At 39.1% G+C, this 15,105-nt stretch overlaps 1 long non-coding RNA gene across 1 annotated transcript in view; it reads left to right on the top strand.

Annotated features, from left to right (window-relative positions):
- Window positions 1-4,437: 4,437 nt before the first annotated feature.
- LOC122427835 overlaps window positions 4,438-15,105 on the top strand; it is a 141,562-nt gene continuing 130,894 nt past the window's right edge. The window contains exon 1 of the long non-coding RNA XR_006265551.1: window positions 4,438-4,524. This is a non-coding gene — a long non-coding RNA (uncharacterized LOC122427835). The remainder of the gene's footprint in view (window positions 4,525-15,105) is intronic.

Raw genomic sequence — 15,105 nt, forward strand, 5'->3', positions numbered from 1 at the left:
TTCACGGGGCAAGGGAAAATATTAAACAGCAATACTGTTCTATGTTGGTATTTCAGCATATTAGAGGGAAAGAAAAGCTCCAGGAACCTGTCTTTGGAAGGATGTTCTTTTTAAAATGGTAGGCTCCACTTAAAACTACAAGTGAGGGGGGGTGAAAAAAAAAAACTACAAGTGAAATATTTGCTAAATATAGATTACATTTCTTAGAGAAAAAAATGTCCCTAATATTCAGCAAGAACTTAAGCACTCTGGGTTTTCCCTGAGCCATCTATCTTCTGATGAAAATTTTTATTTTAATAAGACGGGGTAATTCTTTGCATCAGACTCTCTCATGTCTCTTATGAGTTTGTCAGTTGGTGACAAGTTTCTGTCACATAGAAACATTTTTTTTTTTTGTACAACTCTTCCAGAACAGGGACTGGGCATCATGAGACCAGTGTCCTGTCTTGCTTTTCAACACATTGTAATTTCTGTGTCTCCATTTTCTTAGCAAACAGACTTGTGCCCCCACAATACCATTATACAAATGGATGCATGATCCTAATCCTACAAAGTTCTGTAACATCTTCTAGTGCTAAAAGAATCAACTTTTTCATGACAAGTTTGATCCAAGATGAAGCCAGTGGGCATGTGGTCTGAGCAGCTCATTCTAGGTGTGTGGCCATCCTTGGGCAGTGTGCCTCCTTTCCTAAGTCTTGGTTCCTTTCTATGTAAAGTGAGGCACTACCACCTCATATTTATGATGAGGATTAAATGAAAAAAAAAAATACCTGAAGCACCTAGGAGAGATTCTAGTAGACAGTTTGTATTCAATAAATGCTAGCTGTTAGGATGAAATTTTCAGTTAGGTGAGAGAGGTTGGCATCTGAGAACATTTAAAGCTTAAATGATGGCATCTGACAGAAGCAGCGGGTTGACTTCCTAACCCCCTGTGTCCCAGACTCTCAGTCAGGGCTCAGCACATATTTGGGGAATGAATGAAAGACCACCAAAATAAGCTCCTGAGTTTTAACCCCCACACCTACTAGTGTAACTGACCAATTCATTTTGCTAGATCACATAGTCCACATTTTTTTCCATCTATTTTTCTCAGTAGAATGCACCATTTCAATTAGAAGCAGGAAAAACTGTTAGATATTATTCTGGAGCTCTCTTAAGCCACATCCACAAATATTTATTGAGGACAAGACTGGTGAGCAGAGTGGAGTCAGGAAAAAGAATTCTCAGCATGGTTTCTAGAACATAGCTCTGCAAATACATATGATATGGTAAAAATCGAGGGTGGTGGTTTATTTTTTATTTATTTTCAAATTTAAATGATCTAATGGCATGAGATGAACCCTAACCTACTTGCACTGGTTTGTTACTTAATTCCCTGCCACTCACTCACTCCACAGTATAAGATCACCTGAAACGTTCAAACCTGCTATCCCAGTAAGAGAGAGTCCTTCCTCAGCCGGTGCCAAGGGGATCTCAAGAGGTCTTGGGAAGCCTCTTAGATGAACCCTCTCACCATCCCTACTCACTCATCATATGGGTATTGGGATTTTGGAGCAGAACTATGGAGAGATGAACTGCATAAGGGACCACCAGCTACTTTTCACTTCTCAAATAGTGCATCTTGCTTTCTCCTTCGTAGTATATCCTTATTTGCTTGGTTTCACAGAACTGTTTTAATAAGAAAGTTTTGAGAATATCCTGGGATTACAGTCTTTGAATGAACTTTCATACCACTAGTATAAGCCCCTTTGGTTTAAAACTGTTCCTCTTAAAAGCATCTACTTATAACTACCAGCTGCTGACTCTTTTCTCTCATGCTCATGAATGCATACACAGACACAGATAGCGTGCACATGTACATACACACACATATGTGCATACACACTCCCTCAGAGACACTGTATATATGTAAACATCCAGAAGGAACAATGCATTGTAAAAATTGTCCTGTTGAGTTTGTAATCCAGTGTGAATTACTGAGTGCTGATAAGTAAAGGAAGTTCAACCAGACAGTTTAATCCTCCAATTTCCTGTCTTCTAATCAGCCCCTGATTCTTTTGGTTTTAAATTAGAAACATTCCTGACAATATTCGGGACAGGTGAAGGAAAATCAACTAGAAAATAAGTAAGGACAAAGCACTTATTTTACTGTTTAAAGTTCACAGGAGAAATATGAGTGTAATAACAGGAAATAAAGATTTTAAAAAAGATAGTAGAAGTACATAGGCTAACTTAAGTAACCAATCACATTTCTGGATGAAGTATATTTGGATCATAATTTGATTTAAAGAAAAAAATAGGAACATAGCTTAATGTATCTGTTTCTAAGTATAGTAAATGGTACTTTGAAAAATGTTGTGTAAGGCTAACCAAAAAGAAAATGATAAGGATAATTTCTTAGTGTATGTGGGAGAAAAATATTCTACTTCATTCAATTGATTATTGTTAATACTGTGAGAAAATAGTTTTTGGGGTGTACAGAGACCTTTGAAATTGATGCATTTTCTTAGGTTAATTAATAGAGTTGCACATCTTTATAATGATCGATAAAAATAAGGCAACTGTATATTTAAAAACAAGTTCATGTGGAGTGTGTAAATGATTGAAATAAATGTGTGTAGATCTGTTTATCATGAGCACTTTCTTTTGATAAAATACTGGATGCTGAGCATATGAGATTTATTATTTTTGAAATTCCCTGATTTTAATTCTTTTCATTTTATGGCTATTGTAGTGAATTCCAAGTTATTTTACTCATCATCATGAAAGAGCTAGAGCAGATGCACAGAAAAATTTTCATTAAGCAATATCTTCTTAGGAATATGGAAGCCAATATCTAACGAAAGTTGTTTCACTGAGAAATAACAGTTCAAAAATTGAAACAATAAATATAACATAAGATGTGAAACTAAGCAAATAACAACAAAAGGTTTGCATGAAATATGAGTTTTTGTGTCTGCAGTGGTTAGGACTGCCAATCATTTGAGAAGTAGGCTGGAGTTGAGAGGTTTTTAAATTGTTGAGCACAGAAAGACAGTATTTCATAGAAGTACCTTGCTAATTTATCTATACCTATCTGTCTATATATGCATAAATGTATATTTTTAAAGGCATTTACATTATAAGACATAGCATATCCTTCCTGCCCAAGTATTTTCATGGCACACAAAATCTGAGATGTAAAAATTTGGATAGTTCTTGACTGAAAAATTGTATGGCAATTTCTAAAGAGAATACTTCCAAAATAAGTGCTTGGGAGCCTAGGATGGGATGATGGAGATGCAGGATGCTTCAACAGCCTTCATTTAATAGTCACTGTGAGTTTTAAAATTTGATCACAGAAGCAAGACAAATTCGTAGTTCACATAAAAATAATCCTATAGTACCTTGATATCAGCTAATCATTAGGAAGAGGAGAAGGTTTATTCTGCCTTTACTTTAACGCCAAGTAGGTAGAATGAAGGTAACTCTACTGGTTAGAATTATATTTTGAAGCATATACAGACATTCAAGGCACTTCCATATCATTTGGAGTGAAGGAAAATTTCACAAGGGTTTTCCGGAGTTTTATGCCGGAAGGTTTCAAATAGAGATGTCACAACATAGCTAGATTAAGTTGATATGTAATATCTATTTCTTGATTTGCATGATTAAAGCATTAGAGAAGTGGCTCAGATATCAAAAGATTTCTCATAAGTGGGAGCGCCAAAGGTAATTACTGTTAAAATGTACATGCTTGAACCCAGGTCGCTTGTTAACTTCTAAGTTGTTTACAACTTCTTGGGTTGGAATAAAAGTTATCATTTGACTTTTGCATATCAAGACCCGTTTCTTATTCCATTTTGATAATGAAAGTGTAGTTAGCATTTCTTATACCCTACGTCCTTCAACACAGCATTAGCTTCAGCCAAAAAAAAAAAAAAAGTGATAGAAGACAGAGAAGGCACTTCTCAGTATTTCTCATTTTAAAACACTTGTTTCTCAGACGAAAGTAGCTTTATATAGACAAAGCTAAAATTTGTACTTCAAAAAGCCCCTGATTAATTTAGTCAACTGCTCTCCAATTAGTTATCAAAAAGTGAAGTTAAAACCCTACTGTAAGCCAGCGTACATTAGGAGAGGGGGTGGGGATGGTCAGGGAGAGAGAGGAAAGATGAGAGAGGTTGTTACTCTCAGTCTTTGATTAACTGGTTTCTTTCATTCTAGTAGGGTCTTTATTATTTAGAAAAATAAAAATGATCCGGGGCTCTCTCTCCATTCTCACCCCCCAAATTTGGAGTAGGTAATGGATGTCTACAACCTGGTCCAACATATGCCCCCAAACTAAAACAAACAAACTCATTTGCCATACAAATTGTTTACGATTCATTAAAAAGCAAAATTGCATATCCCGGTGCTGGCAGCTGAGGCCGAGCCTCCACGGGCGGAGGGGGCATTCACTGAGTTGCCTTTGTATGCTGGGCGGACCAAGCCGGAGGTTCCCACTATGCAGCCCGGAGTCCGTGCAGCCAGATGACGCATGAGGTAATTTTAAAGCTTTATTTGCCTTTAGTGCGAAACTCGGATCTTGTACTGTTCTTTGGCTAAAGAAGCATATCAGCTAGGGGCATGTCTAAAAATTTCTTTCTTTTTTTTTTTTTTTGAGTTGGGAAAAATTGTTTGGGGTGACAAGGGGGTGTGGAGGGAGAGGAAGTGAATGCTGTTCAAGGAAAGATAAGAGCTAAGAGAAAATGCAAAATTTGTTTTAATTTTAATTAATCCTCTCCCTCTGGACACCGAAGTCCTCAATTTCCCATCAGTAATGGGAAGTTTACATTAGAGTTATTTGGGATAGGCAGATCTAAAACGCTGTGGTCTGTGGTCACCTTTGAGGGAAATAAAAATCGATTTATTCTCTATGGTAGCTTCTACAACTTCTTTAAAGAGCACTCTGATTTCTCACTCCTTTTCAAAGCAAAGATCTAGAAGGACTGAAGTGGAGAAACTTCCTGTAGCATGCAGCCTAAACAGCAGCATGTGAGCTTACAGCATTGTTTATTTTTAGTCGACTGCATTGCTAAATGTTTCCACCACTTTTATATTTTATATTCCCGGCGGTAAAACATCTGTAAAATAATTTTAAATGAAAAGCAACTTCCAAGTAAACTTTACATAAAAGAAATGACAGTTTTCCGAGTTACAAAAAGAGGAGCATTTGGTGATCTTTGCAAGAAAGAAAAAAAAGATGACACAATTTGCCATAAAAAGTAACAGTCTATAAAATCTATGAACTCTTGAAATACAAGGAAGTAGAATGTCACCCAGAATATGACATCAGCGTGCAGTTTTTTTTTTAAACTTACAACTTAGCTTAGAAAATAATAGCTAAACCAATCAGTATGTTCATTTCTAGTGTTTAACAAGCTGTATAAGGCGAAAGCAATAGACAACATCACTGCATACAAGCAAACCTTGTTCTTGCTGGCAGAAACTCTTATGGGAAAACAAGTGCCCTGAATAAAAGTTCAGGATGGAAGTGAATAGCCTACTGCTAGTCTAATTAGCCAAAAGCCACGAGTAACACTGTCCTGAAATCACTGGTAAAGTTTCTAAGGTCTAGTTAAGAAATTTCAAGTTCAAACACATATGGACACACATACCCACAACCACCTTTAACTCAAGAGTCCTTAGAATGCACACCCTGCTGCACCGCAAGAAGCAGCCGAACAGAATCCTGCAGAAGCTCACTTTTAATAGTCTCTCAGTCCTCAGAATTCCTAAAACATGCCAAAATGATACCACCACTGGTCCAGGAAGAGGAAAGGAGAACTCTTCCCGGAGAGCATACAATGAAACCAACTTGTCCCGTCTTGTAATTCCATTCGCCAGCCTCCTCCAACACCACTCTCTTCCTCTCTCTCCCTCTCATTTTTTTTTCTTAAACTGATATCTATGTGAAATGAGCTGAAGTTCACGGTCCAGTTAGGAACGGATAATACATTCATTGTCCTGGCAGCAAACTTTTTTTTCACTCCCTGGAAGAATTCACGCTTGCTGCAAGAATAATAATTACGGAAAACTAGAAATGCGCTGCTAACGAATTAATCCTTAACGGACACCACCCTAACGAGGGCGGTAATGATTTGAGGACTTTCTTCGCATCGGACTTGCATCCCCCGTGACAATAAGCTATTGTGCATCCTCCCAACTTGTTCTACCTCTTATAGATCAAGGATGTCAAAGGTTGTCTGGCCTGCTTGACCGTGACATGTGAGTTAACTCATTCTGCGGCTGCAGGGTGGAACTTTTACTAAAACTTTATTTGGACCCAGAATTTTGAAAAGATTGGGTGTGCGAGTCTTTCCCACTCAGCGCTAGAGTTCCTGAGAGACTGAAAATCTGCCTTGACATAAACAATCGGGGGAAAGTTAAATGAGGGCTGTGGGTCCCGGATGGAAAACAGGGAGTGGGGACCCAGAGGTCTCCCACAGGTGACTTCAGGCCATCCAATTAATGGGGCGAACACCCGAACTCACGCAGGGTTAGCTTCTCCCAGCACCCAACCTGCGTCCTCAAAAAATACCACAGTCAAGGAAAAACCACACACCCCAGAGTCCCTGAAAACAAAAGTAAAGAGGATGTAAAGCTAGAGAGAGGGACTAAAACCTGAGGGCCAGGATAAATGTCTCTCTCTCTTTTTTTAAACCCCAAGGTCGACTTGGCTAAAATATCCACCTCTACCTTAAAACTTCTGATATTCTCTTAAAAAAATGAAAACAAACAAACAAACAAAAAAACTGAAACGCAACGACTCCCAGACACTGTCCTGTGGAAAAGCAGGACAAGCCTTCCTGGGAACTCAAGTCTCAGAGTGGCAGAGAGAGGATGGCAGGAGGAAGCAGTGTGAGGCTGCCTCACTGAAGAGTGTGAAAAAAATCAAATGTGAATTTGATGAATGTGAGGTCTGGGACATTTTGTCAAAGAGGGAGGGAAAATAGAAAAGGGGAAAAAAAAAAAAAAAAAAGCAGCCCCGGCTGCCAACTCACCATCCACCAAGTTCTGGCCGAGATGTCGTAGCAGAGCTGCCATTTGATGGAGCCGTCGGAAGCTTTCCCTGCCATTACGCTGTCAGCAAGCTTCATCTGATGCTAACTCACGGGAGATAAGACACCTAATTGAGAAAACATTTGCAGTGGCATGTGGGGCAACATGTAGTCCGGTCCATACCATATGGAATCATGGGTAAAAAAAAAAATCTCCTTGACAATGAACCAATCTCTCACAGACCCAGTGGCAAGGTGAAGTGGAGATGAAAACTCTTCTGCTCCTAGCACTGTCTTCTCTCTCCTTTTTAAAAAGCAAGAACCCACTGCCACACATCAAAGCGAGGCGGTTAAAATTAGGGCTTCATCACTCAAATGATTTTGGTCTGCAAGGTTTTTCCTTTCCTTCCAACAACCAATCCCCCCTCTTTTTTTTTTTTTTTTTTTTAAGGAGAATAAAGAGATTTAATAGGACAAAGGCAGGTAGTGGACTGCGGAGGGATCGCCACAGGCTATTAGCCTAAAATTTCTGCTTGACAGATGGAACTGCTTAGAGACTATCATGCGATGTTTTGGGCTTTTTTTTTTTTTTCTTCTACACCCCCCCCCCCCTCTTCGACTTTAAGTCTGATTCAGTATCTGTTTTTCACAGCCACTTTTCTCAGGAACGTGAGCTATGCATTTAAAAAAGTGTTCAGTTCAGTTTTCTTGTCTTACACATCTTGTTGGAAGCAAAGCAAAAAGTCTAAAACTAAATCTGTGGACAGCTGAACAGGTTTTCCAAGGAGTAAAAAAAAGTCTGGGGAAAAAATATTTTTTCTTACTTACCTTATTTTTAAAAATGATGCATCAGTTGATTTGGTTGTAAAGGAACAAAAACATGAGAGGACAACATTCAGGTTCCTTGCTTTTTGGTTCTGCTGGTGTTGTATTTACATGTGTATTTTTCTAGGAGGAAATACATTACTGATATTTCACAAGTTCTCATCTAGGTTAGGTACCATGTCTATCTTTGGGTATAACTTTTTTTAAACAAAAGTTAATTCTGGGATTTTCCATTGTTTATTAATAAAGTGATTCAGTTATTATCAACCCAGGTTAACACAATTCAGGCTAAACTTGACTGAGGACGTCCCTGTTAAGGGAAAATTGTATCTGATTTCCTTACTGTAACCAAGCCATCTTCTTCACAGGGATTTTTAGCCACACATCCTTTCTTTAGCAGGAAAAATAAACCACCACATGGACCTACCAATAAGAATAGCTGTAAAAATAATTTTTAAAAATTTAACTGAGACCTCCAAGACACTGCTGAATTTCAAGTCATTTGACTTTAGGACTAAGATCGGAGAAAGAAATAGAAAGGATGTCTTGGATTTGTTATATTTTATTCTTGCTAACTGTGTGAAATTAGGAACTGCAGAAATACCTTTATAAGAGCCATGTACCAAACACATCCTGTTTTTTTCTTTTTCCCCCTAAATACAAATGATTTGCTCATCTCCAAGAAACTAGCAGTGATATTAGAATTCTTTATACGCCAGGTCTCCTGAATAGGCACTCCAGAGCATGGGAGAATTTATCTCCGGTATTTTTCAGGGTAACTGAACTGTGATTATTTGAAAAGTTGTGCATTTACAGCCGAACTATCCAAAAGATTTTTTTTCTAGTAACGTTTTCAGCTGAATAATATTTAGATGAACTTATTCAGGACACAGTATCAGTTCCAAAGAGGTGAAATTTTGGTGGCTTTTGTTTTCCTATTTCTGACCTCTTCCTTAGTTGGTGTTATTTTAACCACTTAGCATCAGCAAAATGGCTGCTTTGACAAACATAATTCCGGCAAAGCAAATTTTATCCAGTTGCACCTGAAATGTTTTAGCATTTAAAGCATGATCCACAGACTGCTTCTTACAGAATGAACCACAGATATAGTAAGTATGGCATTTTCCCCCTTTCTCATCCCTCATTTAATGGGATTTCTCCAAATGAGTGTAGGAGGTGATATTGAAAATGATTATCAAATATGGATATTGCCATTATTCTTAGAAGCATTATGTAGTCTTTATTATTTTGGTGTCACCTCTCTGTTGAGAAAGAGAGTCAGTAGCACAGGAAATACTAAGTTACTTTAGGTGTCCACAAGCAAATGGACCCTGCCGGTCAAAACAGTTGTTGCCTTGTATAACTGCAACATCATTAAAATGACCTAGTCTTTCTTCAGCTTACCATTTGGAGAATGAAATAGGAAAAGAGTTGAAAATTCTGTATAAATGTAAAAATAGCATAAACCAGAAACAAAAAGAGAAAAAAGAAAAGATATGAGGTAGCATTCTGCCTTTGAATCAACCTCTTGTTCCATCTCATCCTTTCCAAATTGCCTCCAAGTTCACTTGCTTTAGAGTCTGCTCAGCCTTCTCCTAGAGCACAAAGGCACGAGGGTATTTTGGATTCGTGGGTCCAGGTTCGTGGGTACAATTTCTAAATTTGTCCCGCAGCAGACTCTGAAGTTGAAGGTGTCTCTGATCTGAGTAGCTGCATTTCTGAGACTCAGAACACCCCATGCACACACATTATTTATGAATGAATGAGGCATAATGTAAACTGGAGTCCAGATTTCACTCTGTGAATGATGGAATACCCGGGAGGACTTTACAGGAGATGGCACAGTAGTTTTGAACAAAGAAATGAGAAATATTATTGGATAATAGTGTTTTAAATCCAAAACAATTAGGTGCATTTAACTTTATCATTATTCTCTAAAAGGCTGGTGGAAACTGTCCTTTCCCATATAGCAATCAATCTTTTCACAGTGTGGCCCGTTGTTAATAGCCTTAAAACAAGATTAAATAAAACATGTTAAATATTGCAATTATTGTGGGAAATAAAATTATTTGGTGAGCATAATGGGGAGCAATTCAAGCATTTAACATGATCCAGGAAATGCTACTCCAAACAATTGCATTTGCTTTATGCATTTTTCCCCTTTGATTGCTGACAGATGCCTTTTTGGAAACAAACATCTAAATGGTTTGCTTTCAGTCAGAAAAAAATTTAACAGAAAGTGGCTACATGTTTTGAATTTAACTCTTGTCATTTGAATACTTCTTCCCACTGCACGTGAATGAATCTGAGGCAAAAACAGCACTCTTGTCAAGAAATGAGCCCATCCGGATTGAAACTTTCTTACTTCCTTGGAACGTGTTTTCTAAGAAGTCGGAATCCCCTTAGCTATGAAGTCAAATGGTGGGTTAAACTGCTGGACATGGATGAGGAGTATGGCCCGAATGACTATGGGGGAACATTAGAACAGGAATCATTTTCTCATAACAAGAGCCGCCCCCACCCCGCCCCCCCCGGGGCAAAGTACAAGTCACTTTCCAGCCTCTTTCTGGCGGTCTGTGGCCAGTGCTATCCAAATCAGCTACCCACCTGCCTTGGCTGAATGGAAGAACCTGGAAGAACTGAGGGACTGGGGGATTCCTATCTGTGTGTTTACTGCAGTTCGTGTGGGTAAAGACCTTGAAGACTTCACTACCAACAGGTGTGCAATACCAAGGCGAGTTTTTGGCTTTTGTTGTATGCTGCTAAGAGTCAATATGAAATGGAATATCAATGATTTTCAGAGGCTGGATAGCAGAGTCATTGGAAAGACAGTTTCTGAAGTCCAATTGCCCATATGCTGGCTTGGTTAGTTACTGTGTGACCACTCCCAGGTTACTTACCGTCTCTGATTCTCTGAGTCCTAATCAGAAAAAAGAAGATAGCAATTGTTATTAAATATATACAAATATATACATATTACATACAAATATATACATAAATACATATAAATATATACATATATATAAATATAAAGTTAGCAAAATATGCATAAAGTCAATAGTTCTTGATATGTAACAAGTTTTCAAGCAAAATTATTATTTTGTTATTGATGTTTTGTTACTATTATTCCTTTGTGGAGGGAAACCCCTTTCTGCTTCTGGTTTTGCCCTGTGAGACTGGATTAGGTCCCTTCACTCTGTGCTTCCATAAAAATCTGCGCCTTGCTCCAGTCAGCTCTTAGCACCCTTTTCTGGAACCATCTGCCTCCTAGTCAGCCTTCTTTCCTGAACCTTGAGATGCTTGAGGGCAGGGGCCGTGTCTTGATTATCTCAGTAGCTATGAAGTCAAACTCTATGATGGACAAACAGTAGGGGCTCCCTAAATAGTGAGAGAAAGATAGTAAAAAGGCACAGAACATTAGCTGATTTGAAATTTGCGTTCATCTCATATTTTAAGAGCCTTTTCATTTACCTTGGTTTGAACTACTGCCCATTCTAGTACATCTGCCTTTAATAGTTAACACCCTTCTTCAAGACCCCAGTCTGCAGTGATGTCTAGCACCTTTGAATTCCTGTTGCTTTCCTAATCTGTATCATCCACTGGTACTCACAGAGGCAGATTATACTCTTATTTGTCTTTAATGAACACAGGTCATTCATTTATTCATTCATTCACTCATTTAGTAGAAACTTTTGCAATGTTGGCAACTACCTTTTTTTTCATTTTGAAGCTTTGTTTCTAGGGCTATTAGAAATTTGAAACTTAGGAGAAGAGCAACTTGATTTTGCGTGCAGTAGCTAACATTGAGTGCTTCCTTTTAGCTAGGCACCTTTGTAAGATTTTTCTTTTCAGATAGGTCCTTGTGAGGTTGGATCTATTACTAGCCCTATTTTAAAAGCAAGAAAACAGGCTCTAAGAGTTGAAGCAACTTGTTTGGGGTCCTGGAGCTAGAGATGGAAGAAGTATTCAAGGGTAGGAATTATGACTCCAGAGCTTCGACCAGGCTGGTGCTGCCTCCAAACCATGAAATCACTCAGCACCTGCTAAGTGCTTGTTAAGGTACTTTCAGGTGTGATATCCCATTTAACCTTGACAGCAACCTAGAAGTTTGGTATTATTTTCAATTTTCAGGTCAAGATCCAAAAGGTAAGAACCTTGCCTAATGACACATATGAAGGTTTGAAGAGCTGAGACAGCCTGGTACTTACTTGACAAGAAAGTCCATGCTTTTCCTGCTCTGGTTAGCTAGCTCTCAGAAGATTTTAAAAATTTCTTTTGTGTCACTGGTTGTTGGGCTTAATGAAACAACCCTCCAAAATTTTGAAAATAATGAAATTAGAAATGTACCCTGTTGCTGAAACTGAAGTTCAGTTTAGGGCAATGGGTATCTAAGACTTGAAAAAAAAAAGCTTGTATGAAAGAGAGATTATCTATAGACCAAGGTCTTTTCTAACTTTAATCAGGTGGAAAATCCTAAAATGATGTTCAGGACGTCACTGTCTGACACTGAAAATAAAAATGTCACTCACATGTAAGCTTTGGAACCAGAGGAAGAATCTACACAAAAGGATAGACAGTCTAGTTCTGCTGAAGCCTAGAGAAATGCCAAAGTCTCTGGTGGGAGATTTAGCCCTTTATGATGAACGTATCAAAGTCTTTTGCACAGGTACTCATATTACTAGGCATGAGTGTGGGGACTTATAAAAAAAAAACAAAATAAAACAGTGTCCCAAGTCACCTGGCATGGTTTTCTCACCGTATGGCAGAAGCAAATGCTGCAAAGCTGAAAAGGGCAGAATTGAAGAAAATGCCAGGGGGTCCAGACAGCCCCATCCATTTTAATAATATGCCCAGAGATTGTCCAGATTTTTGATCTAGGATATGTATCTTTTTGCTCAAGAAAAATATTGATAATTTTTTTCAGCAGAAACTCACCCACCCGTGCCCTGTGAAAAACTGGGTTTAGTGGCAGTTCTCGTTCTTCACTGCCATTTAGAAATTCTCTTTTATTTTCTCTGCATTTTCTGTCAACCAGCTGCCACCCAAGATTGGACTAAACCCTCTGCCCCCTGTTAAAAAGAAAAAAAAAAAAAAAGGAAAGGAAAAACATGCATACAACACAACCCTCTAATAAGTATATTCACAACTTCTATGCAAGGCGCTTAAGAAAACTAAAAGGTTAATATATTCTAACTAGATGTTGGGTATAGAATGTCAGATCTGTCAAATTTCATTATAACTTGCTGCTCATTGGAAAAGATTTGATTTCTTTTGCCACTGTCCTACTATGTTCAAGTCGCAGTCTGCCAGCAGCAGCTCACTGAAGACCACAGGCTGGCAGTGAGCGGGCTCGAGTGGGAAACCAGCCGCAAGGACCATCTGTTTCCGATTTCTAGCTGAGCCAAGATGTGCAGTGAAGTGCATTCCATTCACCAGGCCAGCTTCTCCCCTGCTCAAGTTATTAGTGTTACAAGTGAAATTATCTTTTCCAAACAGCAGGGGAGCTATAATCCTTATGGAACAGGACTTTACAATACACACAAGCACTCACAGAACACACACCCACAGACACACACACACACACCATTCGGGCACCCTTTGTTCAAGTTATGCGGACGGCTTCTTGTAAATTTAATTACAGCCTTCACGGGGTTTATAAAGTATGTTTTATTAAGCATGATAACCTCTGCGGCAGCAGCATATACATTGGCCTCATTTAGCCTAATTGAATGATCAAGTATCTTTAGGATGCTTTTTGTGGGCATGGTTAAAAATGACAAGATGGATGCATTTAAACCATCTTAAAATGCAACAGCTTTCAGAAGCATAATGGCTTTTTAGTAAAAATCAATGGAAGCCCTCGCTTGGCTGGCCCAAGTGAGCCAGTCTCATGCAAGTAGACAGAGCAGAGACTAGTTAGCCAGCCATGGAATCCTCAAGTGGCCAAGTGACTGGTGTCCCCATGTAAGTTGGCAGACTGTAATAAGCTACATTTTTGTGAGTCGGGGTTGATCTTCTGTCTCAAGACTGATCATTTTTACAGAAATTTTAGGTAAAGAAGCAAGACTGATTGTGTGCCGGTACAATAACGATAGCAAAAGAAGTCAGGAGGTCTTAATTAATTAATGTCATACACATGAGTTTAGTAACAACAAATGCTTACCCCTGTGCTAGGTGCTCGGGATACAAATCAGAGAAATATGGGACCTGCCATCAAGGAGTCTCCCAGCTCTAGTGGAGGAGGCAATGCCGCAGGCACCTCTGTTACAGCGCAGTGAAACTTTGGTGGGTTCTAGCCTTCATTCTTCCACATTCTCCGTGCATGACCCTGGTTTGTAGTGCGTTCTCTATAGGCTTCATCTGTGACAGAGAGGGCAATGGCTTACTTTCAGGTAATATTGCTGGAATGAAATTAACTATGTAAAAAGAGGAAAGGCAGTGAAAGGAACTTAGCAGGTACTCTATGTCCATTAGTTTCCATTCCTTTCTAGTCATCCCCTGAATACATGACAGTCTCCTGCAGTGAAGAGTGAACTTCCAGCAGGTTTCTCCTTTGTGGCTGAGTAGCACGTTGAATCCAGGGGAGGCTGCCTCTTTGGCAGGGTTGTGACTCGTTATTCACATCCTTCAGCTCAGGCCAAAGGCTTCTGAGAACCAGCCCTGCATAAGGCACCAGAGAGTGTCATGAACAATTAGGCACCTACTGTGTGCTTTTGTATGACATTGAATGACAGACTGATTTTTCCAAAAAATAACTTTTTTTCTTTTCAAAGCAGAGATGGCATAAATTTATTTTAAGTTAAGAGAAGGGAATGACAAAGCCTCTTATTTGGTAGATTAAGAAAATGAGACCCAGCAGAGAGAATCACCTGGAGTCACGCAGCAGGTTAGTGGCAGAGACAGGGCTCCCACCCAGAGGTCCTAATATCCAGTGCCTCTGTTGCCACTGAACCATTTGATTCATAGCGTTTGAAGAGCCGTGTCCTGGATTCTGTAATTCAGAATTACAGCTGGACTCAGACACACATGAGACCCAGCCACTGCTGCCTCTGCTGATTAGATTTTACACCTGGCAGTTGTGCTGCTGTGCTTTATTCCTATTTATGGAAAGAAATGGAGGCATCTAGCACAGCCTGCTTACTGGGTTGATGGGAAGGATGCGTGCCCCAGGTGGGTGGCAAACTGCGAATCTTGGGTCAGGCTTAGTGGAGATTTGTGTGCAAGAATTTTATTGGGGAGGCTTTCAGGATCAATACCT

The sequence above is a fragment of the Cervus canadensis genome, chromosome 2 (assembly GCF_019320065.1).
Source record: "Cervus canadensis isolate Bull #8, Minnesota chromosome 2, ASM1932006v1, whole genome shotgun sequence".
Classification (NCBI taxonomy): Eukaryota; Metazoa; Chordata; class Mammalia; order Artiodactyla; family Cervidae; genus Cervus; species Cervus canadensis.